Here is a 27,466-nt window from a genome sequence, read left to right as displayed (position 1 = left end):
GACGCGCTCATTTTAGGGTAAAAAATCAAATCAACCCTGAAATATTCACAGCTCCTTCCCCAGGTCTCCACGGTGGCCCATGTCTTGCCGACATGGGGGTCACCTACTCGGGTAACCGTGTAAATCTTCACCCAGGCCGGGATAATTCCGGTCCAGTTGTCTCCTTCCAGAACATGGGCCCTACTCGCTCTCAACTCTGACCCTCCGCTCAAGAGGAAGAAATCGTCGAACGGAATCCTGGTGAAGGGGTCAGAGTAGGGTCTCCTCCCTGGTCTTATGCCCACTATCTCAGACCAACTGGCGGGCAACTTAAGCTCTTCATTCGTCATCATTCTTCCGTCTTCTGCATATAGCTGAGATCGCTGGCCGTCGTCTATTCCGTCCCATTTTCCTCTCTGGAGCGATATTCTCTTCAACCAGCTTGCTCCTAGGGTCTGAGACAGTGTAACTTCCGGTGATGTAATCGTAGTCGCAGGCGGGCCCTGGTCAGGCATTATTGGTGAAACCAGGCTTGGTGATGATGACACGAGTGTCGCTCTCCTAGGAACGTGGGGGTCACGATCCAAAATACCCAGTACGCTATCTAAATGACCCCCATGTAGCATGAGTTCGTCCTGTAAGATGACATATTCCGTAGCAGCCATTCTCCTTCAGTTGCTGTTGTGTCTATGTGTCTCTGACTGGTGTGCAAGAGAGAGAGAGCACTGATCCTTTATAATCATTTTAGAAGAGGCGCCGTCATAGTTGAAGGCCACAGTCGTTCTTTTACATAATCTACGGCCCTCCCCGTCCGGGGGAAGAGACCCATATGACGTAGTAGATTTATTGCAATAATGACCCCTATTATCAAAATGCAGGGGAGAGCCCAACGCATAATTCCCAGAATGACCGTCCTGGCTGTCTGTATCATGGAGGCGGCAAAATTCCAAACATCTCCCACACCGTCTTTCACTGCCCCCCCAATGTCTTCAGCTGCACGCTCGATAATGGTACCCAGTACTATCGCAAATTGAGTTATGTCCCTCCGTTTGCTCCATTCGTCCACATGCGGCGCTCGATCCTGTGAACAGGATCCGTTTGTCATGTTGTTAGCATGTGAAAGGGGAAAAACACCATCCAGGTGGAATCCTCTTCCTGTCCATCCAAAATCTTGATTCAGCTTTCCTCCTGTTTCCAAATAAGCAGATATGGGTTTCCATGGGGATACAAAGTCAAACAGGGCCTTGCTACACCCCGTACAGGTGTTAAACAGATCTCGGTTGTTTCCCCGTCGGTTATTACAATACTGGGTATTGATGAAATTCCATCGGTTCAACAGGTATGCCTCCGGTGGCCAATAGTAAGGGAATCCTCTATCCAGGGTGTGTTCAAACAGCGTTGCTAAGGGTCCGCATTTTGAAGTTTTTGCCTGCGATGTGGCTTCATTCTGTTTAGCTCCTAGGCGTGCAGTGGGAGAAGAGCGGTAGCAGTTAGCCACTATCAAGGGGATGCTCACAGAACGGGGGAATTTTGGGTCATAATACAGTGTTCCACCCCCCCCCGAAACGGCCCTCCACCTCATTAGGTCATTGGTGTCCCGTGAGGTTGGAGAGTCGAACCAATGCATATTACTCCATGCATGTTCTTGCGGGGAGGGTTACGCACAATGTAGTACCTTTCTACCATTCTTCGAGGGTCGCATCCTATCTCCTGAGCCTTTGCCAGAGGGAGAGTGCCCCAATGGATCCACGTACTGTTAGTCCCATTCCAGGATCTCCCCCTAGTCAGGGTCAGAGTAGAAGCTAAGTCCACCATAGCTGAGGTAGCCTCCTCCACATGTAGGTCCGGATAAGCATCCTTCACTGTACACAGACTCTGATCATTCTGCGTACAATACTGTTTCCCCCTTCTACCATAAGTAGTTCCGGGGTAGGCCCCGAGCTGGGCCCCCGTCGCTCTGAAGCTTGGTTCCAGACCCCACCTCATTATGTAGCCACTAGAGGTCTTTCTAGTGAGAATAAGAGGTGGGGGTAGTAGGATTTCGCCTAATTGTCTCTCTTTAATGTTCACCATAGTGAAAGGTAGCTGTGGATCCTTTTCTTTCCAATCGTGTACCCACTCCAATATATCCTCTTTTTCTGATCCATCGGGTTTGAGGTTCGGATTAGGTTTGCTTTCTTTTGGGGGATCTTTGTTATTGCTCCCCACGGCCACTACCAATGCTCCGGGGTATGGGGTGCTGGATTTTAGGTCTATATGCCTACCCACATTTAGTTGGAACCCCAAAACCTGAGCAGCTAACTGTTGGTGGATGAACAGGGTCAACTTGGTCTCTTCCGATTCTGGCTCCTTCTGCCAGCATGTAGCCACCAGGTTGACCTCCTCATCAGTGAGGCCTATTCCTGCATAGGCCTTCCATTCATTGAGGGGCCGAGTTGCCCACCTGCGGTGGTATCTGTCGTACTTTGTGGGTTCTGGCCTCACTCTATACCTCCTCAAATAATTCCTGAAATTCACACGACAGGTGGCTTCCTGGCCCAGAGTTCCATTCGAGTATGGGCGTGGGACCCCCATATTCCGTGCTTCTCGGCATATAGGGACTAATTCACCCGCTTCTCTCATCATTCTTTTTCCCACTTCAAGGGTGGTAAGACCCCTCCATACCTCATCAGTTTTGGCTAGGTTATCAGATAGGCAATCGAGGAGAGAGTCTAGTATTTGCGTGCCCCACTTTCCCTCGAGTTTCTCCACCTGGCTCGGGGTCAAGGTTGGGACGTCTGTGTACCATAAGGTCCTCCCCCCCGCCAGGGGGAGACTGCGCACCCATGGAAGTGTAGGTGGGTATGGTTTGATTTTTACCCGTCCTGGGTTTGTTACCGCCACAGTCCATTTGAACCATGTAGCGGTAGTCTGAAAAGGACATCCTCCTGCTTGGTCAGTAGCTGTGAGGTATATCCTGTTCAGGCCGTTCCTGGACCTGAGCCTCCGTCTGAGTGTCCTGTCTGGGGGTCAAGAATCCAAAGAAGGCCTCAACCTCTCGTTCCCATGCCGGGGGCCATTTTGTATACAGGGTCACCTTGGTCAAGGTTGATTCTCCTGTGTTATCACTTGGTTTCCTGCCCAGGGTCACTTCTACTGCTCGGGTTCCATTCAGTCTGGTAGTAGAACAGTTAGATAATTCCTCCCAAGGCCCCCACTCCAGGTCACCCTGATACCTGGAGTGTGTTCTGACCCTGATGCAGGGGTATATCCTTGCCTCTCCCTTGGCTAGTTTCATTTTAGTTGAGATTTCGCCTTTGGGGTCAGAAGGGTATACTGCCGTTACCTCCGCTCCTGCCGCACCGAGGCATATCTCGTCCCTCTGAGCGGCCAAGTCTTTCCATGTCATGTATGGATTACATCCCTCCTCTGGGTTTAGTAACCAGCATTGTGGTTCCGGATCAGGCAGTGAGCAGTCAGGGAGTTGTTCCTTGGCCTGACCCGTGTCACTAAAAGAGGTGAATATATAGTCCGACCAGGCCTCCCATCTCTCTGATGCGTTTCTTGGTTCACACGGGACTCAAGTGACCATTCTATAGTGGGTCACTGGTATTCCTCTATGTTCCTTAATCGTTGGTTCTTCAAACTCCCATTCAGTACGAGTCCTGGGGTAATCAATTGCCCTTATAAATCCCAGGGTTAGTGTGATGGCGAGTGCTACTCTTAGTATCCATTTAACTGCCACAGCCTTGGCGGATTTCTTGGGTTGAATCGCCAGGCTTGGTGATATCTCTTCTATGTTTGGAGCGGCCCTGTTCTCGGATTCATTGTCAGAATCTGACTGCTCCCATTCCCGGTCTATATCCATTGTCAAGCAGGCCATGATCTCTTTTCGAGCGGCCCTGTTTCCGGATTCATCATTTGGGCGGGGCACCGCATATGCCCCTTTGTTTAGACAGGTCATGTGCTCATATATATAGTCCCTGCCCATATGCGTTGGTTGTCTGATTATGACTGGCAGGTCATGGTATGGTGGGTTGGGTGGTGCCCAATATTCTGATGTCGGGGTACCGGGTCCCAGTGTGTCTTCGGGACCAGGCCCACTGCGCATGGGTATGGGTTGTTCCCCGTACTCCGGGGCGACCAGGTTATAGGTGTTTGTGGTTTTCTTCAGGTTGGCCATATTCCCCCCTCTCGCCTTCCCTTCGCTGCCTGAGAAGAAAAGGTGAGACGGTTATCGCCTGTGCGCATCGAGCATGTACTACTTGGTCAAGGCTTCTGATTTTCGCCTGATGCGATCCCATATACTGGGCGCCCTCAAGCCTGGTCCCATGCCGTCGGGGTAGTGTACCCTCTTTGGTTTGATCATGGACCCCTTCCTAATGCTTCCGATCACAGGACTGTCTTTCCCAGGGGTAATCTCCACAGAGAGGCCTCTGATAGGGTGTGGCATATGCCCCACACTCAGCGTGACAGAGAGTATCACCCATTGGTATTCTTTCCCATTCACTGGTCTCTCTGTATCTCCTGGGGATATAGACTTCCCTTTCCTGCCCGTTTTAGTTATTCCAGGCCCGTCTCTCACCAGTAGTTCTAGTGATAGGGTTTATCGGAACCCTTCCCTGAGCTCTCCACTTATAGTGGTCAACCAATCGAATTCTCCACCGTGTCTGTGTGCAGAGCTGGGGAAGGGCAAGGAGATCAGTCCCGAGGTTAGTAGCACAGCCCTTTTAGCCAGCATCATGCGCACCAGGCTGGCTACATCCAGTAGAAGGTCATTTCCCTTTAGTCTATCATTGGTCATGACCTCCTGTCCTTTGGTGAACAGTCTTGACCTCTCCTCCGTATCCTTTACCCAGAATGTGTCTGGTCCTTTCACCAGGAACATCTTGTCCCCCCTTGAAGGCATTGCCCTGGGGAAACAGGTGTTTATGGTTTTCTCGAGATAGGTTTCCATCAGGCTGGCCAGGTTTTCCGTGCTGCCCTTGAAGGCTATACCTCCTCGGCCCGCGGCCCCTTTGCGGACTGGAGCATCCCCATCTTGCAGGTATCCTCTGCCCTTTGTCAGGTATATTCCTGAACCTAGTTTCACTTCCGTATGGTCTTGGCATTTGGCCAGAGCATAGCCCAGCCATGAGCACCCGCACTTGGATGCTAACTGTGGGGTCATAGGAGGGTACGCTGCCAGTACTATACGGGGTCCGTATTCAATATAACATGCTTGGCAGACAATTATTCTGCATCCCCTCGGGCCCTCCTTTGGCCTAAAGGTGTAGGTATCATCGCCTGGGCGATATAGAGGTTTGTGATCCGTGGGGACCTGTTCTGGACGATTCCGTGACGGTCCGTGCCACAGTAGGTTAGTCACCTGGACGAGGCACAAGGTGCATTTATCCAGGTTGTGTCCCCATTTTGTCCATCTGATTATGCTTCCTCCTGGTCCCTCCACAGGTTCTGCTTCCGGGGTGTCGGGGTGACGTACTAGTGATCTGTTATCCGACAGATACCCCTTTTTTGCAGCCTTAACTGCTCCATCAGCCACGCCCATGAAAACGCTGGCGCCTCTTATGTTTCCAGCGTCCCCATTCAAAGGGGACAATCCTGGCGCCATACAGATCAATATTTTGTGCCTGGCGCACTCCAAGGCGAAAGGCATGGACTCTCTAAGTCCCGGAACACCCCTTTTTACACCCAATTGGGCCATCTTGCTTCCCGTTTCCTGTGGTGTAGAGCTTGAGACTCCAGCCATTTCCCAGTTCTTCACCTGGTTTTGCGGACTTGATTTATGTGCACTATACCTAGGTCCTGCAATCTAAGTCGCCTGGGACTAAGTATTTCAACGATGGTATCTTTGCGTTCACACTTCTTGCTGGGATTCCCTGCCAGGGGTTTTCGGAGCACCCACACGGCTTCACCTAAGGAGAAGGGAGAGGAGACAGCCGTGTTATCTTTTGAAACACATCTCTTATCCTCTCTTCCCAAGTTCACAGCTTGGTGTATCCTAAGGAGGGAGGTTGGTTCATCCCAGGATCGCAACATATCCTCCTTGATTATCTGCTCTTTTATAGAGCGTACAGCTCTCTCGGCCACTCCGTTCGTATTGGGCTGGTAGGGTACCGAGTATTGGGCCATTACACCCGCTTCCTCCAGTAGTGTCTTTACTGATCCGTGAGTGAAGTAGGTGGCATTATCCATCCTGAGCGATGCAGCCTTTGGCTCTTCCCTTAGGAACTGTGATATGCAGTTGCATATAACTGCAGCCGTCGGAGTGGGGATAGGGTACATTCTGAGTCTACCTGGCCCATTGTCCACTATCACCAGTCCCTGCTTGTGTTTTCTTTTCGTCCCCTCTGACATGGGTCCAAACACGTCGGCGGAAAAATGCAGCCCTGCTTCAGATACTGCTATTTGTCCCGGTGGCACAGGCTCAGGTTTTGTCCCCCTTACCAGCGCACATCGTTCACAGGCCTTCCGGACTGTTATCCCTTTTTGTTTCGCTTTAGGTATGTGAATGTGGTTGGTTCTTAGGTATACCAACATCCTCTTACTTCCAACATGTCCAAGGTTATCATGTACCAGTCGGATCATGTGAGTAGCCTCGTCCTCCGGTACTCTCACCGTGCCTTTGTCTTCCCGGGCTGTGGGCGTGACTAAGGCCAGTCTTTTGAGTTTTAGCCCACCGACCTCAGGGCGGTTTTGGGCCACGGTGTCGACTTCTTTGTTTCCCTGGTAGTGGACCCCGGTTTCCTCCGTATGGCTTTTTAGCCATTTCCAAGCTATTTTCATGCCTCGGAATTGTTCCACTATGAGGGCCCAGAGGTCACCATGGGCCATTGGTCTGCCTGTGCTGGTTTCAAATCCTTTCACTTCCCAGTACTCCAGGTTCTCTGTTCCTCCGTTGTAACAGTATTGGCTATCGGTTACAATAAGTCGTTTCGGTATGTGCTTCCCTTTGGCCATTATTATGCCCTCCAGTATAGCTGTTACCTCCGCCGTTTGGGCTGATCCATCGGTCCAGCCACTTGCTGTTTTGATGTTCTCATTGTTGTGTTTTAGAACATAGGCCCACTTGGCCTTTGTTCCGTCCTGTTTGTGCTGACTTCCGTCCGTGTAGAGTACCCAGTTGGGTTCGGCCTCAGGCTCTGTGAGCTTGGTTTTCGTTTCTAGGGGACACTTGGTTCCTGTTGTGATAAATCTCATTTTAGGATCCGTTAACATCATCGACCAATGTCCCCATCGTGATGTCATGGCCCTTGAGCCTATAATAGTTCCCTTCGAGGCACTCTGCAGGGCAGGAGACTCTGTGGTTACTATTATATCTTTGTCTTGAGCCAAGTCCTTCAGGGCATTCCAGAATCTAAATACTCCACATAGGATTCGTTCTTCTTCTGTATACCGCTCCTCCGTATTAGTGAACTGCATGGATAAAAGTAGACAAGGGGTCTTCCCCTTTCTATTCTGACATTTCAGAGTTATCCCTTGCGTACCCTCCACTTGTGGGAATACTTCCAGATGTTTGGTGGGGTCTCTTTTTTCGAGGTCTTTGCAGTTTTCCAGCACATGGGTCTTGAACACCGTCCAGCCTGGGTCCGCTTCCTCTATGGGGATGTTCCTATTCCTAGGGTTTTTTCCCTCGAGAGCTCTGCCTTTCAGTTTGTGGAGCGGGGATGCTTTTGTCGCATAGCCAGGCACATGGGTCATAATGTGGCCGCATTTTCCCATGGCAGAGTCCAGCTGACTCAGGGACACAGGCTTCTTTATGGCCGCTACCTGATCCAGGTATTCCCTGCTGACTGACTTTCCGGTGTCCGTGATGTTGAAACCCAGATACCTCAGGGTATGTTTCGCGATCTCGCACTTCTTGAGGCCTATCTTTAATCCGGCCCTGGAGAGGCGGGTCACTACCTGGTCCAGTAGTTCCAAGTGTTCCTGTTCCGAGTCATTGATGTATATGGTGACGTCCAGACCTCTTAGGATGTCCTCTATGACTCCTTGGAACACATTCGGGGAGTTCTTATACCCCTGTGGTAATACTGTCCATCCATAGGACAGCCCGTTTCAGGTGAACGCCGTCTTTTGGGTGGATAGGGGGTCGATAGGTACTGACCAGAATCCATTAGCTAGGTCAATGCTAGATTTCCAACGTTTGTTGGGCAGATTTCTGGTTGTTTGTGCTATGTTTATCATTGTCCTGGTATCTGAGCATGTTCTGGCATTCAGGGCAATTAAGTTGTGCACTAATCTCCATGATCCATCTGGTTTGGGGACTCCCATTACAGGGGTATTTGTTAGAGCAGAGTCCAACATAGTCAATACGCCCATTTCTTCCAATTCCGTGATGGTTTCTGTCAGTTCCTTTTTGCACCTCGGGTCCACCCTGTGTTGTGCTTGTCTCGGTGGTATGGTCCCTTTTATAGTGTGTGTATACTTGGGGTCCACTCTTCCCACGTCGTTCTTGTGGGTAGCATACAAGCCTCTCTTGAGTATTTCTCGTATGAGGGTTTTCTCGTGACTTTCGGACTCTTCCACAACCTTGTCCATTTCGCCCCGTATGTCCACTGGCTTCATATATTTGACACAGACTCTTTGCTGTGGCCTTTTCGGGTCACACTCGGGTATGAATTTTTCCTTTTCGTACAGTAGCATCAAGTCTTTTGGGGATAACAGGGGTTCCGAATTAGGTGGTCCTACCACTCCTGATATCCCATGCTTCTCTCCTGTACCCATGAGGGCTCTGGTCCCATTACCTAATTCCACTTCTATGGATCCGGTAATGGGTGTATTTACATGCAGGGAAATTTCCGCCCCGGTGTCTACTAGGTATTGGTCGTTTCCCACTTGACACGTTAACTTCCCATCAGTCTCCTGCGTTTTGAGTGCAATAGCATTCAGTAGGGGCCTCTCCTGGGGATCTATATTGAGGGTTAATAGATTCTCTGTCACTCTGCCTTCTTCCCATGCTCGAGTGTCATGTGTCACATCCCCAGGAGGCAAGGATTCTATTATCTCTCCTTCCGGGATTTGAATTCCTCCCTTGTTGCCCTCCTTTCTGCTTGCTGTTCTGGGGTTAATGCGGCCCACTCGTCTGGAGGTAGGTATTGGTAATTCTACTTCCCTTTTCCGTCCTTGGTTATCCTCGGGGGGAACTCCTGGGAGCCCCCCCTTTTGTCGTTTTTTGAGTAGGTAGGTTTAACGTTAGCCGCTGGCTGTTGCTGGGCTCTGGGAGGCCGAATTTGAGCCTTCTCCTCTCGTGGGTTCTCCCCTTTCCTTTCACTTTTATTGTATTTGTGTTGAGAAAGCATTTTGACTTGGTCATACAGCATGCATTCCGTCCGTAACTGGTCTCGGGACCATGCTGCGCATTTGGCTGCAAGACGGTTACCCTCTGGTACTCCTATGAATAGTTTTTCAAGTAGTAAGCCTGATCCTTGCACAGGTCCTCCACATATGACTGATTCCGCTGCAACAGTGAGAGACACACTCCCCTCTCGCACCTGTGGGATTAGCTTCTCCACCATATTTTCCCCTGGATCTTGACCGGGGGTTCTCACTTCTATTTCCATCATTTGGGCCATAGACGCCCCTTCGGGGATCTCCAGTCCTTTGAGGTGTCTCAAAATGCGAGCGGCATCCGGGTCATCGTAGAGAGGTGACCCATGGAAAATCTGAGCAATCCTATGGATATAAGCAGCCTGGGTCTCCCCTTGAATCATTTCTGGGGCCAGTTTTTTGAGCACTTGGGTTTTGCTCAATAATTCTTGTGCTTTGTTGCTTTCTCCATATTGGGTGCTGTCATACAGACTCCTGCCGGTATGTAAACTCTTTCCTCTTGGTCGGTAAATGTCTCCGGGAGATTGGGCCAGTATGGAGTGAGGGCTCACTTCCGGGCGGTGTTCCTCTGTGCTGTGTTTCAGGGCTCGGATTGGGCTTATGGACGGGGCTTTGTTCAACCAGTGTCTTTCTCTCCTGGCTATTTCGGCTATGGCCCTGTCCCGTTTGTACACCTGTTCACGTAGTACGTCATAGCCAGCATGTAAATACGCATGCTTGTATGGTTCCGTTATTCCCGGGTGAGACAACACTTTCTCTGCCTCAGGTGACCGTGCTAAGGCCCGAGCCTTCCTCCATGTCACGGGATATGCTGGCATAATATCCCCTGTTTCTTCTCCTGCCAATTCTCCTTCACTTTCGTCGGAGACGTCCTCCAATCCTGAGCTCCAGGTCAAGCCTGAGGGTGACTGGAAGGCGGTGCCCTTCAGGGGGGGCCCTGGGCCTATAGGTCTCAGTTTGACCGGTTTGGCTCTCTTGTTCCGAGGCCTAGGAGGTTCGCCCCTTAGGTACCGAACTCTCTCCCTAGATCTTGACCGAGATGAGGACATTGAGGAGGCTCTGGAGCTTGACCGATCCCGGTCTTCCTCTATTTCTGAGTCCTGATCCGGATCAGTATACTCCGGTCCGCTATCTGTTGGGTCGTCCCCTGACTGCGGGGGACAGCCTAGTCGTCTAAGAATACTCCTGGCCTGGGACCTGGCAGGTCCGCCCCTTTCTGGTTCGAACTGTACTGTCGGTTTCCGGGGAGTGGATGATCTCCCTCTCTCTGTTGTTCGGGAGGAGTTCTGGGAATTGGACTTTTCCTTCCTGGGTACAATTCCCGACCCCTTAGGGTTTGGAGGGGGAGCGAGAGGTACCGATGCCGGCTCACTGTCCTCATCCTCCTCACTTTCCCCTGCTTCAGTCAAGGCCTGGGTTATTCCCTCATGGTCCTTGGGTTCTACCATGAGACAGATTTCCGTGTGCTCTGCACTTCTTATGGTTGAGATTGCGCTGACTACTGCTTCCCCCAACCATATGCCTCTTTGGCCATATCCTCGAGACCTGCCCCACATCAGGTTTATGGCTAGTCGGTAGGGCATGTCCTTGGTACCATGGCCAGCATAGATTTCTCTTTTTTGCAGTAGATCCTTCATCCGGGACACCAGATTGTCCCAGTTCTTTTGTGAGGACTGTACTTTATTGTACCGGTTTTGGCTTAGGGTCACATGGACAACTTTCTCTGCATGAAACACATTATAATCACACTCAGTGATTACTGCCTTGCCCGGTTTCAGGGGTTCTTTGGTCCTTATTTCCATTACCTGTTTCCTCAGGTTCCGGTAATAAGCGCCTCCTGCCGTTACCATGCTTGTTTCCCATCTACCATAGCTCGTCAATGATGGTCCAGTGAAGGTGAGAATTGACCATGGTGCGTCAGAGTTGTCGGTCCAGACTGGGTAGTTAGTGACTGTTATGTCTGGTGTTTCTATGTGAGAGTTTGTAGATGTTCCTCTCGCCCCTGAGTGTTCACCACGGCGAGAGGTATAGGTTGCTCTTGCTTGTCTCACTTCCTCGTGAACACGTGGTCCTGGGTTTATGCACCGCAGGGAGTAATCTCGCCCTGGGGTTGATGTAGCCATCGGTGTAGCTGATCCCCCGAGTGTCTGTAGTTGTCCCCCGATAGTAAATCCCCTCATTTCACATCCAGAGGGGTCACTAATTGAGCGGGGTTCCCTCTGGCCGATGTACTTGTGAGGGGGAACAGGCCGTGCTCGGTCTGTGTCTGCTCCTAAGTCCTGACTACGTTCCTGTGTCATCCCCTCCTGGGTGTGTCTCGCACCGGTAAACTGGAGCTCAGGGCTTTCAGGGTTAGTGAAACCCCCTGAGCCTTCTTTCTCCGTGCTGGGAGGCCGAGTGTCTGGTGTTTCCTCATACATCCTCCCGGGTCCAGACGGGGGCCACGTAATTTGGGCCCTCTGTTCTGAGTGACTCGCTTCCCGCGGTGTTCCCTGAGGACCAGACCATGTCTGGTTTCTGTATGCCAGTTTGTTCATGACCTGTGTGAGGTCTCCGACCATAGTGGGCTCAATTTCTTCGAACAGATTTCCCCAGCCATTACGGTAATGTGATGGCCATGCCTCCATTTGAGCTCTGCGCACTGTGTTTGCTTGGTATTTGTCCGGGACTAGCAAGACCACTGCCATTGATGCAGCTGGTATTTCTTGGTAGGCTTCCAAGAAGCACCATATGCTCGTGTTGACATCATAGTGCCAAATCCCTGTTCCAAACAGTGTCATGACTAGGCTTGTTATGCCTACTCTCTGGGCTTGTCTGAAAATACTCCTGTAATATGCCAGGAGTACTCAGGTTTGGCCTTCAAGGTCTGTTCCTGGCAGTACGTCTTGCATGGCAATTGTCAGTATCCCCTCGTAACCCTTATTTTTAAGTAGGTAGGGGACTCCTACCAGCACCGTGCCATCCTTAAGGAGGTTATGAGGTTGTCTGGCCACTTCTCTTGCACACCAGTCGGCGTAGCCGGGTCCTGCCATGTCTTGTATGGTTTTTGCCATTCCTCCTCCATTACGTAGGCCTCGGTTGGCCGGGTTAACCACAAATGTGTGGTTTCCTTTTGGTACAAAGTTTTGTAACCATATGGAGCAGACCCATAGGTGCTGTATATGCTTAGGGTTTCCTGGTTGAGATCTGGGTTTAATAGTACATGAGATTTCATTCAACCTTGACATGCCAGGGGGCATGGTCTGCTCCTCTGGCGTAGAGTTTGGTGTAGGGATTTGGGGCAGGGGGTTCCACTGTCCCTGAAGTCCCAGGCCTTCGGGCCAGTATGCAGGGGCCGTAGCTGTCGGGACCGTTCGTGTTCCAATTACGGCCTGCTGTACAGCTGGCAGCTCTGGGTATAGGGATTCGCTTGGTTCTGTGAATTCCTCACTTCCCGCAAACGTTTCAGGGGACTCTGGGTGTTCCTCCCGTTCTCCTAGGTAGTCCAGACCCAGGCCGGGTATGAAAACTCCCAATCCCTCATCCGAGGGTAATTCCTCGTCCTCTATGATGTGGGAATGATTGTGAGACATCGTGTTGTTACTGGCTCGTTAGCCGATGGTGAGCTAGTTAGCTTCCGTCTGGCTAAGGCCAGTTCATGGGTGTTAGCACTGGCTCGTTAGCCGATGGTGAGCTAGTTAGCTTCCGTCTGGCTAGGGCCAGTTCATGGGTGTTAGTACTGGCTCGTTAGCCGATGGTGAGCTAGTTAGCTTCCGTCTGGCTAGGGCCAGTTCATGGGTGTTAGTACTGGCTCGTTAGCCGATGGTGAGCTAGTCAGCTTCCGTCTGGCTAGAGAGCTCATGGGTGTTAGTACTGGCTCGTTAGCCGATGGTGAGCTAGTTAGCTTTCGTCTGGCTAGGGCCAGTTCATGGGTGTTAGCACTGGCTTGTTAGCCGATGGTGAGCTAGTTAGCTTCCGTCTGGCTAGGGCCAGTTCATGGGTGTTAGTACTGGCTCGTTAGCCGATGGTGAGCTAGTTAGCTTCCGTCTGGCTAGGGCCAGTTCATGGGTGTTAGTACTGGCTCGTTAGCCGATGGTGAGCTAGTTATCTTCCGTCTGGCTAGGGCCAGTTCATGGGTGTTAGTACTGGCTCGTTAGCCGATGGTGAGCTAGTTAGCTTCCCTCTGGCTAGGGCCAGTTCATGGGTGTTAGTACTGGCTCGTTAGCCGATGGTGAGCTAGTCAGCTTCCGTCTGGCTAGGGCCAGCTCATGGGTGTTAGTACTGGCTCGTTAGCCGATGGTGAGCTAGTTAGCTTCCGTCTGGCTAGGGCCAGTTCATGGGTGTTAGTACTGGCTCGTTAGCCGATGGTGAGCTAGTCAGCTTCCGTCTGGCTAGGGCCAGCTCATGGGTGTTAGTACTGGCTCGTTAGCCGATGGTGAGCTAGTTAGCTTCCGTCTGGCTAGGGCCAGTTCATGGGTGTTAGTACTGGCTCGTTAGCCGATGGTGAGCTAGTCAGCTTCCGTCTGGCTAGGGCCAGCTCATGGATGTTAGTACTGGCTCGTTAGCCGATGGTGAGCTAGTTAGCTTCCGTCTGGCTAGGGCCAGTTCATGGGTGTTAGCACTGGCTCGTTAGCCGATGGTGAGCTAGTTAGCTTCCGTCTGGCTAGGGCCAGTTCATGGGTGTTAGCACTGGCTCGTTAGCCGATGGTGAGCTAGTTAGCTTCCATCTGGCTAGGGCCAGTTCATGGGTGTTAGTACTGGCTCGTTAGCCGATGGTGAGCTAGTTAGCTTCCGTCTGGCTAGGGCCAGTTCATGGGTGTTAGTACTGGCTCGTTAGCCGATGGTGGAGCCGACCAGGGCCTCGCAGTCTCCTCTAGCCCCGGGCCAGGCAGCTTCCTGTTCGCACCTGTAGATCACAAAGCAGAGCCCTCCACCAAAGGTCGAGAGACGGATCCCTCCCCCGAGGGAAAAGACCCTCCAAAATAGAGCCCTCCACCCCTTGGTTCCCGACCCCGAGCAAACCCCACGCTTTTTTTAGTCGTGAGTAAACTTTTACTGCCATCACAAAAATATACTTTAAGTGTGATTCTTTCTTTGAGTAGAACCTTCTACGTTTTTGACTGTAAGTAAACATTACGTTACTTTTTAGTCGTGAGTAAACCTTTACTGCAATCACAAAAATATACTTTAAGTGTGATTCTTTCTTTGAGTAGAACCTTCTACGTTTTTGACTGTAAGTAAACATTACGTTACTTTTTAGTCGTGAGTAAACCTTTACTGCAATCACAAAAATATACTTTAAGTGTGATTCTTTCTTTGAGTAGAACCTTCTACGTTTTTGACTGTAAGTAAACATTACGTTACTTTTTAGTCGTGAGTAAACCTTTACTGCAATCACAAAAATATACTTTAAGTGTGATTCTTTCTTTGAGTAGAACCTTCTACGTTTTTGACTGTAAGTAAACATTACATTACTTTTTAGTCGTGAGTAAACCTTTACTGCAATCACAAAAATATACTTTAAGTGTGATTCTTTCTTTGAGTAGAACCTTCTACGTTTTTGACTGTAAGTAAACATTACGTTACTTTTTAGTCGTGAGTAAACCTTTACTGCAATCACAAAAATATACTTTAAGTGTGATTCTTTCTTTGAGTAGAACCTTCTACGTTTTTGACTGTAAGTAAACATTACGTTACTTTTTAGTCATGAGTAAACCTTTACTGCAATCACAAAAATATACTTTAAGTGTGATTCTTTCTTTGAGTAGAACCTTCTAGGTTTTTGACTGTAAGTAAACATTACGTTACTTTTTAGTCGTGAGTAAACCTTTACTGCAATCACAAAAATATACTTTAAGTGTGATTCTTTCTTTGAGTAGAACCTTCTACTTTAGGTTTTGTCAAATCTGTAATTTAATTTTACTCCAGAGGTTTTTGACAGTAGTCCTGTTTTCTTCGGCCGTTTAGCACCTATTCAGTTAGTATAAATGCCCAACGCAAGGGACGCCATGATAAGTGCTCGTGCAAGCCTCGGTCAGATTGATAACCCAATAACTCATTGGTCCACATCTCAACATCAAGCAGCGTCCTGCGATGTCTGTGATATCCAGGACTCAATGCGTCCACAAACTGCAGGGGTTAAACCCGTCCGACCTGAGCCTACACACGCACCACTCCGTCCTCCCCAGTCATCGGCCTTAGGTCGAGTGATTGGAGTTGCGGAGTATTTTTATTTTATTTGCACTGGGAAGGACTTTTCCTATTCAGATGATGTCCATTTCCCTTATCCGGTTACACGTATTATCACTGTATGGCTGGTTAAAGGGTCACTGCTAAAGTCTTTACATCATAAATCAGGAAGCAATGGGTAAAGTTACAATGCAAAAAACATTTCAATGCTTACCCGTCGTCTTTCAGTTAGAAGAATGGAAGCAAAAAGGTGTGTTCCAAAAGAAGGGTATATTATTTTTTAAAAGTACAAGGTTACATTAAAGGCACAGTTTCATGTTTATAAGTACACAGGTTTCTGCTCACAATATATCAGAATTCAGTCATCTCCATGGAATCTCTCAAAAAACTGGCTCTCGAAGGAGCAACAGTCATTTTTATATTGATCCTGTATCATATTCCGATTGGTCTAAAAACAGTGATGTCACAGGGATGTCATTTCACTAGCAAACCAAAGTACAATACGTAGTAAGGATGGACTCCCCTCCTTCTTTTACTTGCGTTACCTTTAGTTACCTAGTTTTTTAAGTATGAGAAAGTCCCTCCATTTTTCAGAACAAACAAAGGGTTAGCCTGTTAACCATGCGGTACCAGGCAGTACCGGGCGAGGCCATCCATGAGATTTCTTATCAAGACTCCTTAGAGTTTATAGCAGATAATCTTCAGAGATGCCCTCCTCCAGAAAACAGTTTACACAATATATAGTATTATTCTCTACTGACAGTTAATTTTAAGCATGACATTATGAAACATATAATTAATGCAGCAGAAATGTATACACCTCTTACTCCAACATTTCTGACTGTAAACATTTAACATTTAATTGTTATATAGTTTTAAGATTCTCTCTATCGTTTCAAGACTCTGTATAAGTTTATAACACAGGTGGCGCTTGTTGATTTGTGGCACACATAACGTGTGTCTCCTCTACTCTAAAACTTCACAACCTCCGCCTTTATCTCCCTGGGGCCCCCTCGCTTGCCATGTTATCAGCAAAAAGCAGGCGGACCAGTAAGTAACAGGTAGTAACAGATGCAGGCAGGCTAGGCCCTCTGTGCTCTTATGGCATGCTCTCAGAGGCAGAGGCCTCCCCCCCCCTCTTTCTGTTATCCCCTGCACAAACAGAACAGGCAATTCATTCTTAAGCTGAAGAGGTTAGATTCACACAATCACTGTCTTCCAACCAGAGTTTAGTTTTAAAGTGTATAAAGAATATACAGGTCATATACATAGCTCCAATCCTATATAATAAACATATGTTTAAACCTTTTACATCCCATAATTGACAGACAGAACAGGATGTCATTTAACCAGTGACATTGTTTGGCTGTGACACTTTACAGATGGGTGTGAGATTATTTGCAAAATAAATCAGCATTGTTCTTTTTTGGTGAAGTGCCCCTTTTACACTCATAATTATAGATATTTTAGTCAACAGAATATTCAAACACAAGCAACATGTGGCATTGAGTTTAACATCGAACATTCATCTGGTGTGATGATTTGTATGTTTGGGATGCACTACCGACTATAATTATAAAAAGAGCACAATGATTGATGGCAATCATCCTGCAGGGTGTGTGTGTGTGCACGTGCGCGCGCATGTGTGTGCAGGGGCGTAGCTGTAGATTCTGGGCCCCATGAAAGAATGTATTAGTGGGCCCCCAATTAATGCGAGCGTGCGTTATTTATTGATGAAAACGCATAATATGGCTTTTACCTATACATTCGGATCAGCAGTTCAGCACCTGCACTGTTGGTGGGTGAGCCTAGTAAAGGATGCCGCATTGCGTTTGTAGCACTTGTGTTAATAACAGTAACAGCTGTTTGCCACGGGCACAGTTCTAGGTTCGAATGCGACGAGGAGTAATATGCACAATTAAAAGAATAGTAGACCAGAGGCAGAGTTATAACAATAACCGGTGTTTTAATTAAAAGCGCGCTAGATAAACAGTAATAATACATACATACGTAAAGTACAAGTTATGCTTTGAAGTATCCCTTTTAGATTAGGTCAGTAACCTCTCCTTGCGGGAGGGTTAGGTCGATATCAAGGCCTAGGTCGATTGGATCAACACATTGGGGTTCGTTCAGACGTCTCTGAGGTTATCATCGGTAACTCTATATTAGTTTATCAGGGAATGCAAATACCTTATTAGGTGAATTGGCCCTTTAAACTCTTTTTCTTCACAGGAAGTGATTCAGCTATAATCGAGATGTCATCTAGAAGGTTCTATTATGACATCACCACAAACGGTCTAGAAGGTTCTATGTTCTAGAAGGTTCTATTATAACATCATACGGTGGTAGCATTTATCCTCTAATTCTTATAGGAGAATATCTGTATCCATATATCAAGTTAAATCAAATACAAAATACAATATCAAAATAACACAAGATGAACGGGATCGACTCCCTTGGAAGTCCTTGTGGTCTCGTTCAGTTCAATCCTACCGGACTGTTAGTTAAGCAATAGTTGAGCATCAGGCTGGCATTAGTCTGGAGGTATATCAAATGTTCCGGGGTTGGCTCGCCATCGGGTATCGATCCAGCTAGGCACACTTGGTGATGGGTGGTCTGGACTGCTCCGGGATGCTGGTTGAGACTTGCGGCTTCCAGTCGGTTGGTTAGTCCGGTCCGTCAGGTCGATGTTGCTGGTTCGGAGGTCGAGGCGGAAAGAGAGCTGGCTTCTTCTTCTTCTTTTTTGAATTTCCGGCAGAGTAGACGCATCGTGGCGTATTACTGCCCTCCGCAATTCTTTTTATGGGCTCTTCTTCTTCTCCTTCTTCTCCTTCTTCACCTTCTTTTTCTTCTTCTACTGGACCCCGTCATCAACTACATTGTCCATTGGAGTGCAGCTACTGCTGCTACTTCCTGCCTGAGCCCCCCTCCGCGGGACCCTCCTTGCCCCCTGCTATCTTATCCTGGGCTGCTTTGTCCCTCGCAGCCTTGTCCCTCGCGCGTGTACCTGTTCCGCAACAGTAAGTGACTTCCGGGGTAGGCCTGATTGGCCCCGACAGGCACGTGACGCGGCAAACTCAGGACGCGCAACGAGGCTGCTGAGAGCTGTCGCGCGGAAATAGGCTGTCTATTGCCATTCTCTAACACAAACTCTAACCTTAACCAGCTCCTTAACAGCGCCTAAACTTAACCGTTCTAACCTTAACCAACTCCGAAACAATGCCTAACCTTAACCTTAACCTTAACCATGCCTAACCTTAACCATAGAAAGAATATTGCCATTCTCTAAGACAAACTCTAACCTTAACCAGCTCCTTAACAGCGCCTAAACTTAACCGTTCTAACCTTAACCAACTCCGAAACAATGCCTAACCTTAACCTTAACCATGCCTAACCTTAACCGGCGAAAGAATACACGTTAAAAAAAAATCACGTTAAAAAAAAAAGTTTTGATGGGATTCGAACTCACCAACAACGGACCGCAGGATCGCAGGACCGCTGCTCTGCCAGGTGAGCTATAGCGCCGAATGAGAGTCATAGCGTATTTGGACGGTTACGTAATTCCGTAAGCTCTGCCGCTCGGCTCCGCGGAGCGTGCCGCGCGGCAGAGAAAGTTGCGCGTCACGTGCCTTGTCGGGGCCAATCAGGCCTACCCCGGAAGTCACTTACTGTTGCGGAACAGTTACACGCATCCCTCGCAGCCCCCTCAGCCAATTCATTACACACCTCCTTCCAGTCCAGTCCAGACCTTCCAAGCTGTTTTTATAGGAAACCAAGATGTTCCGGAACGTTCTATATGACATCATAGGATGACATCACAAAGGTTCCAGGACCTTCTATCATGACATCATACGCTGGTTTACATTCTATATACAGGAAGTGGGACCTCATGGTAAAACAGGAAGTGGTAGCTCACAGATAAACAGGAACTATTTATGTTCCTTTGATAATTATGAATCTGAACCCTGGGTTACACGTTCATCTTCAATGAATGGACCAATGCAATAGTCTACCAAAGAACCTTGAGTCGCACTAGGCTGGGAACAACCCTGGGTCAAGTGATAGTAAACTGGACTGGACGAACAACATCGAGGCCCTACAGGAAGGGACAGAGCAGACTGTTCTTCCTGAGAAGGCTCAGGTCTTTTAATGTCTGCAGATGTTCTACCAGTCTGTGGTTGCTGGTGCCCTCTTCTTCGCTGTGGTATGCTGGGGGGGCAACACCAACACACACAAAATAAACAAACTGGTCAAAAAAGCAAGCTCTGTGGTGGGAGCGGACCTGGACAGTCTGAATCACATTTTTTTTCTCTTTTTTTTCTACCTTAACAGATCTTTTTCAAGTTCCAAGTTTTAATACTCTTATCAACATGCGAGTCAACAAATGCTTGCTTTATGCAGCCATTTAACACAAAAGGATGACCCTCATGCATTGCAAATTTGCATCAAATTCAAAACAGAGTGATGCACAAAATAACTTAAAAGAAAATAATAATTTAAAACAATGAATAAAGTGTGCATGAAATAATAGGGGAAAGAAAACGTTAGGAACTTGTTACATTCACCCACACAAGGGCTGAGTAATCACCCCCCCCCCATCTCTCTCTCACACACACTCTCCCAGCTCATCCTAAGCCCCCCCCCCCCGAGCTACGCCCCTGTGTGTGTCTGTGTGTGTGTGTGTGTGTGTGTGAGAGAGTGAGTGAGTGAGTGAGTGAGTGAGTGAGTGAGTGAGTGAGTGAGTGAGTGAGTGAGTGAGTGAGTGAGTGAGTGAGTGAGTGAGTGAGTGAGTGAGTGTGTGTGTGTGTGCGTGCGTGCGTGCGTGCGTGCATGAAGTTCTTCTCTTGAGAAAGCATCGAAGAACTGTCACCAGGGTGATGGATGGCCTGGTAACGTGTGTCGATCCAGCAGAAATGGTCAGCCGTTAGTCATTTCCACTGACTTGTCTGTATTCTGGAGAAGGAAAGGAGGTGAAGAAGAGGAGGAGAAGAAGAAAGAGGTGCAGGAGGAAGTGAAGGAGGAGGAGGAGTGGATTGTGACTATAGGCAGTCGGTCCATCCATTTTACCCCCCCCCCCCTCTCCACACAGAATCTATCTATCCACAGAAACTGTGACAGGTTCTGGAAAAATCAATGTGATGGAGGTTTGACTGATGAGCAAGTTAGTGAAATGCTTAGCTAGTGGGTTCTGCTCGCCCTTCAGTTCATAGTAAGGTTCCGATTGACCATGTAAGGTCAGGGGTTAAGAGTGGACACACTTACCTGGTCCCAGATGCCGCCTGGGCACCATCGATTGGATGAAGATGCAGATTTTTGTGTCAGCGGAAACATATCCTTGCGGTTTATGCAGTGGGAAAAGACCGGAATCCCTCAAACCGGTTATTCCTTCAAACCTGCCCCTCAGCAAATACCATCACTTACACCATCAAAGTATTTGCTTTTATGTGGCACGGCCGTTTGACAAATGCCCTGTGTCAACTCGTGATCAGTGAGCAGAGGACCTTGACGTCATGAGAGACGAGAGGGGACTGAATTGTAAGACGGGGGGAAATGTCCCTAAACCAAAATGACACCCATACTGGATAAACTCTTAGCAAAAGTAGCAATCATCGCACTCTGGCTATCACACCTATCATCTATATCTTTTATCCACTGTCACCTTTTCTCAAGACCCCCCCCCCCCCCCCCCCCCCTCTTCGATGTATCTTTACGGCACGGTGGTGTAGTGGTTAACACTGTCGCCTCACAGCTAGAAGGTCCAGGGTTCGATTCCCGCTTGGGGACCAGGTTTCTGCGTTGCCAGGTACCCAGGTGGGGTATCTCCCAGGCCTTTCTGTGTGGAGTTTCCATGTTCTCCCGGTGCTCGCAAGGGTTTCCCCTCCCCGATAAGGGAAACCCAATGGAAAAACATGCACAACAGATCGCTAACGCTGTCGCGTCCCTGACGAAGACGGACAGGAGCAATTGGATTGGTCCCTAAGGTGCGGTCCCTCGCCAACGCGCCTATCTGCTCCCGGCTGCCCTTGGGGGGAAGGACGATGGGATGGGTCAAGTGCAGAGACTCAATCGCATCAGCGACCCAACTAACTGCATGTGTGTGTGCTGCCCATCACATGTGTGTGTCTGCCTGCATGCCGAATAAAGACTTCTCCAAAGTCCAGTTATTATTGTCTTTACTCCGTTAACTCTCCTTCCTACAGCCTTTTCCTTTTATAGACAACCTACTCTCACTCTACATAATGCTGTACAGAAGTAAGTAGTACAGTGCTCCTGTTTGCTGTTATGCACAGTTGTTCTTTCCTATAACCTCTATATACCAACATCGAGGGATAAACAATCACCGATCAACATCATCCATCATGCATGGAGACACCCCCGTGTTCTGTGTATTCAGCAGAAGCACCCCGCTAACGAATGTAATAAACGAGACGGCAGCTTTCCCCGCTGCCTTTTTCTCCCGCTATCGCTGAGCGGACATTCCACCGTCTTGCGGTGAGACATCACCGTGAGCCACTCTGCTGCACCTGCTATTCTACACCTCTATTTATCCCATCATCTTTAGTTCCATCCCACCTTATGGGGGATGAGAAATGGAGGCGGCTAGGAGGAGGTGAAGGGTCCCTCTCAGTCTGTCACTAATGCTTCATTAGATACCTGGCGGGCCCATTCATCGCCGTTATCTCCGCCTTCATGGTCACCGCCCCCCCCCCCCCCCCTCCCCCCAACTAGTACTTACAGTACACACACACACTGCACACACAACTGCACACATCTCTCTCTCTCTCTCTCTCTCTCTCTCTCTCTCTCTCTCTCTCTCTCTCTCTCTATCTCTCTCTCTCTCTCTCTCTCTCTCTCTCTCTCTCTCTCTCTCTCTCTCTATCTCTCTCTCTCCCTCTCTCTCTCTCTCTCTCTTCTCTTTCACACACACACACACACACACACACACACACACACACACACACACACACACACACACACACACACACACACACACACACACACACACACACACACACACACCTTGCCACCATTGAGTCATTGGACATCAGTTTTGATTAATCCCTCAGGCGGTCTGGTGAGGGCTGTTCCATTACCTGATTCCAGCAGCTCGATGCATTGATTAAGCCATTATTCTGATTAGTAGATGAATTAAGCACACTTAAGGTGCTCCACTCAGCATCCATTCACGCAACTGGCCACTGGTACAGTGGTAAACACACAGATGATAATAAAGTGGTGTATGTGTGTGTGTGTGTGTGTGTGTGTGTGTGTGTGTGTGTGTGTGTGTGTGTGTGTGTGTGTGTGTGTGTGTGTGTGTGTGTGTGTGTGTGTGTGTATGATAGAAAAAGAGAGAGAAAAATAGTGTGTGTGTGCGTGTATATGTGTTGATGTGAGTGAGTATCTGTGTGTATAGTTTCAAGTTTCGTTAATAGTTGTCATACAGAAATACAGAATACTTTGCATGAAATGCTTCTTTCTGTTTTGCTCCTGAGAGTGTGCTGGATAATAACAAGATAGTATAAAATAAGTATAATATAAGTATAAAATAGAAAGTCAAGTACGTAAACAAGTGTAAACAACAAAAATGTTCAATATACATATACAGTATGTACAGTATATACAGTGCAGGTACAGTACAGTGTAGAAATGGTGAGGTATAGCTTAACTTGTGGTGCCACCTTGTGGTGGTGAGGTGCAATAAGGAATGAGATTGATGTGCACATTTCCTTACCAATAAATATAAATATAAAGTGTGTTAGTGTCTAAAGTGGTAAAGTGGGTGCTACAGCGTGTTGTTTATTTAAAGTGAGTGTGTGCGTGTGGATGTGTGTGCTGTGGGTGTATTGATGGTTTGTTATTGTTCATTGAGCATACTGATAGCCTGGGCCCAGGAGTTCAAAATTTGAATCCCTATCTGATCGGATCAGATTTGGATTTTGGGTAGTTCAAAACCAAAAAACAGGATCAGGATCACTTTGATATCCGATCAGATCAGGAAATCAAATCCAAGCTTTAATCTGGATAAAATCTTCAAAACGGGTATTTCAAACCGACAACACAGGATTGGGATCAATTTGATCCCAAAAAAATTTATTATCTTGATCCCACCAGAGGGGTGGATTTCCAGTGGATTACCAGAGCCAAATGTACTATACAATTTATTAAAAAATATGTTTCAATATAAATAAGATGGCAAAGTTTGTTAAACTGAAATAATACACAATTCTTAGCCTTCATGGCAAATAAATGTTATTAAAAAAAAATGTGTCACGCGGCGGCTGATTGGCGCAGTGGGCAAGGCGCTCGCCTCTAACGCAGGAGACGCTGGGTTCGAGCCCAGCTCTCGGCGTTGCTACCGGCATGCTGGTCGTTCATACTAACACAATTGGCAAATGTTAGAGGGTGGGAAAGCCGGTGGGTGGGGATTGGACGTTGTGGACAGCGACTCCTACAGGTCGGTTTGGTGACGCCGGTGCGACGGAAGCAGGAAGTAGCGGGGGCAGCGTGAGCCTCCCACGCGTTACTCCTCGCCACTGAGAGTTCGAGCTGCTGCAGTGAAAAGATGCGACAGGCTGCCTCCTCGTGTACCGGAGGGGACACGTGATGCAAGGCTTCCGTCCTCACTACAACCGACCAGTGGGAGGCATAGTCTAGCAACGTTCAAGACAGGGGAGGGAAGAATTGGATATATGAAATTGGGATGAGAGAAAAATAGAAAAATGGGGAGAAAAAGTGGATAAAAAAAAAGAATTATAATAATATTGGTCACATTAACACATTATCCGCCATGGGTTATATCCATCATTATTACATGGCGTTTTAACATTGGTTGATTGGTCAATAGCGCTCAGTTACCCCTAGCAGTGGTCAATTATTTCTCGATAACTGACCGCTGCTATGGGCAACAAGAAATAATGGCCGCTGTTAGGGGCAACAGAGCGCTATTGACCAATCACAATCAAGCATTTTGATCGCAGTCACGAAAGCTATAACCTCGTTCCCAGCTTTATCTCGCACAGCTGCACTACATCAGGTTCAATCACGTCCACACCTGCCGGCGATGACATAGGAGCCACAGAGCAACTGCGTCTGCATTTGATCTCGTCTTGTCGATGGTGTAAAATGAATTAGGTATATTGTTAGTAAGTTAGCCATGTAATAAGCGGGATAATGTATAGCTATACTCGGTCATTGTCGCAAAATAATTGACCTTCACTGCGTTTAGAACACCTCGGCTGCGCCTCGGTGTTCCAGAACTCTGTGTCGGTCAATTATTTTGCGACAATGACCTTGTAGCTATACATTATCCCTTACATCTCGAAAGTCATGGACATTCTTTTATACGAACAGGTCGAAAAGTACCTTGCGGAAAAAAAATCTAATCTACGAATTCCAATCTGGCTTCAGAACATCCCACTCCACTGACACATGCCTTCTCTATTTAAACAACCACATCAAACAAGAGGTGGATGCGGGCAAATACTGCGGCATGGTCATGCTGGACCTGCAAAAGGCCTTCGACACTGTCAATCACACCATTCTGATTGACAAGCTAAAAGCAATTGGTTTTGATAGTCTTTCAGTGAGCTGGATGCAATCATACCTGGAGGGGAGAGAACAGATGGTGGAGGTAAACGGTACCCTATCCCCCCCCTCAAAGTGAGCTGTGGTGTTCCACAAGGAAGCATACTAGGACCGCTACTGTTCCTAATTTATGCAAATGACATGTTGTCAGCTTGTGACTGCAACTTGTTCCTGTTTGCGGACGACTCAGCCCTGCTGGTCTCTGACAAGAACAAGTTACAGTTTGAAAAAACCCTCAGCTCGGAACTAGGCAAAATCTGCATATGGCTCGCTGATAACAAACGATCATTACACATGGGCAAAACGGAGTCCATTCTCTTCGGTTCAAAATAACAAACTCAGCAAGACCGACGGCTTCTCAGTTACAGTGGGTGACAATATTGTCACAAGGAAAGAAGAAATGACCTACCTGGGTTCCATCCTAGAGGCAAATCTTTCCTGTGACAAAATGGCATCCAATGTAATAAAAAAAGTCAACCAACGAACTCGATTCTTGTACCGGATCTCCTCTCTGGTAAACAAGAATACCCTGAAGACTCTGGCAGGAGCACTCATTCAAGGGTACTACGACTATGCTTGCACCTCATGGTACCAAAGCACCTCAAAGGCGCTAAAAACAAAATTACAAACATCTCAAAACAAACTGGTCAGACTACTGCTTGACCTTACTCCTAGAACCCACCTCACCCCTGCCCACTTTGACAACCTAGGATGGCTTAGAGTAGACGACAGAGTACAGCAACTTGCAATGGGCCTGGTCTACAAATCATGTTAAACCCAGATTCGGCTCAAACAAGGGACTAAACACGTTTCGCAATTATGCCACATCAATGTGGAACGCCCTACCCAAAGCTGTAAAGGAATGTGAATCACTACCCACTTTCAAAACCACTCTCAAAGAACACCTACGGGAGACTGCAATTCGAAACTGGCCCCTGTAAATGTCCTAACCCAACCCCCTCCAATGTACAGTAAATTACCAAGTATGGTTGTCAATATTCCAATGTACAGTTTTGCTTGTACAGTTTTACAGTGGCTCCGGGGGTGGTTACTGCATTGTGGCTCTGGGGGTGGTTACTGCATTGTGGCTCCGGGGGTGGTTACTGCATTGTGGCTCCGGGGGTGGTTACTGCATTGTGGCTCCGGGGGTGGTTACTGCATTGTGGCTCCGTGGGTGGTTACAACATTGTGGCTCTGGCGTGGTTACTGCATTGTGGCTCCGGGGGTGGTTACTGCATTGTGGCTCCGGGGGTGGTTACTGCATTGTGGCTCCGGGGGGTGGTTACTGCATTGTGGCTCCGGGGGTGGTTACTGCATTGTGGCTCCGGGGGTGGTTACTGCATTGTGGCTCCAGGGGTGGTTACTGCATTGTGGCTCCGGGGGTGGTTACTGCATTGTGGCTACGGTGGTAGTTACTGCATTGTGGCTCCGGGGGTGGTTACTGCATTGTGGCTCCGGGGGTGGTTACTGCATTGTGGCTCCGGGGGTGGTTACTGCATTGTGGCTCCAGGGGTGGTTACTGCATTGTGGCTCCGGGGGTGGTTACTGCATTGTGGCTCCAGGGGTGGTTACTGCATTGTGGCTCCGGGGGTGGTTACTGCATTGTGGCTCCGGTGGTAGTTACTGCATTGTGGCTCCGGGGGTGGTTACTACCATGGGTTGCTGGCAGAGTGGAAAGCTTTAGCTGGAATCGGTGGAAGTGCCCCTTCAGAATGCGTACAGACAAAGCTTGCTTCCGAGCAGGGGGGGGGGGACGACGACAAGTTAGACGTTGATTGGTTATTGCTAGCTTTCCTGACTTACTACTTTGATGCGTGCAAAAGACCCAAGGCGCATTGCATTGCAATGGCTGGTCTCTCAGTCATTAAAAATGCAATGAAATCAATGATAATATAAATGGCAACTAATACTTTATGCTGCATACTGTCTTTTTCTTGAATAAAAAACAACTTAATTTCAATACTTTAATTTGATGATTTCTGTGGATTTTCATATGCAGAAATAAAAGATCCAATCATTTGTGCATGCAACAGTCTCATAGACGAGAGTTATGTCCTTAGCTGGGTGAACTCAACACTCTTGGAAGCCTTGGCACGTGCATTATGCAGAACAGTGTCAGAGAGGCATGCTTTTATTTGTCAGCTGAGCTGATGTGGGCTGCTCCTTTCTGCAAACGCTATTCTGCAGAGCCGACGTGCCTAGAAGGGCAGTGAATACTTTCACAGAAAAAGCGTTTCATATCTAGGAATATTATGGGCATATTCCCTGTTGTGTCAACATTTCCATGTTGCATACAGTATGAACACGAAAACGATCCTATCTACGCCTGCTGTCTTAACTGCCCAAAATAGGCTATTCCCTCCCATTTTTCCCCTCTAGTTTTGAGACACATGTAAAGCGATGTGAAAACCTCACTGCCTAACTG

This window comes from Notolepis coatsorum, assembly GCF_963971535.1.
Source record: "Notolepis coatsorum genome assembly, chromosome: 13".
NCBI classification, from domain to species: domain Eukaryota; kingdom Metazoa; phylum Chordata; class Actinopteri; order Aulopiformes; family Paralepididae; genus Notolepis; species Notolepis coatsorum.
The sequence above is the reverse complement of the archived record's forward strand: the minus strand, read 5'-3'. Positions refer to the sequence as shown.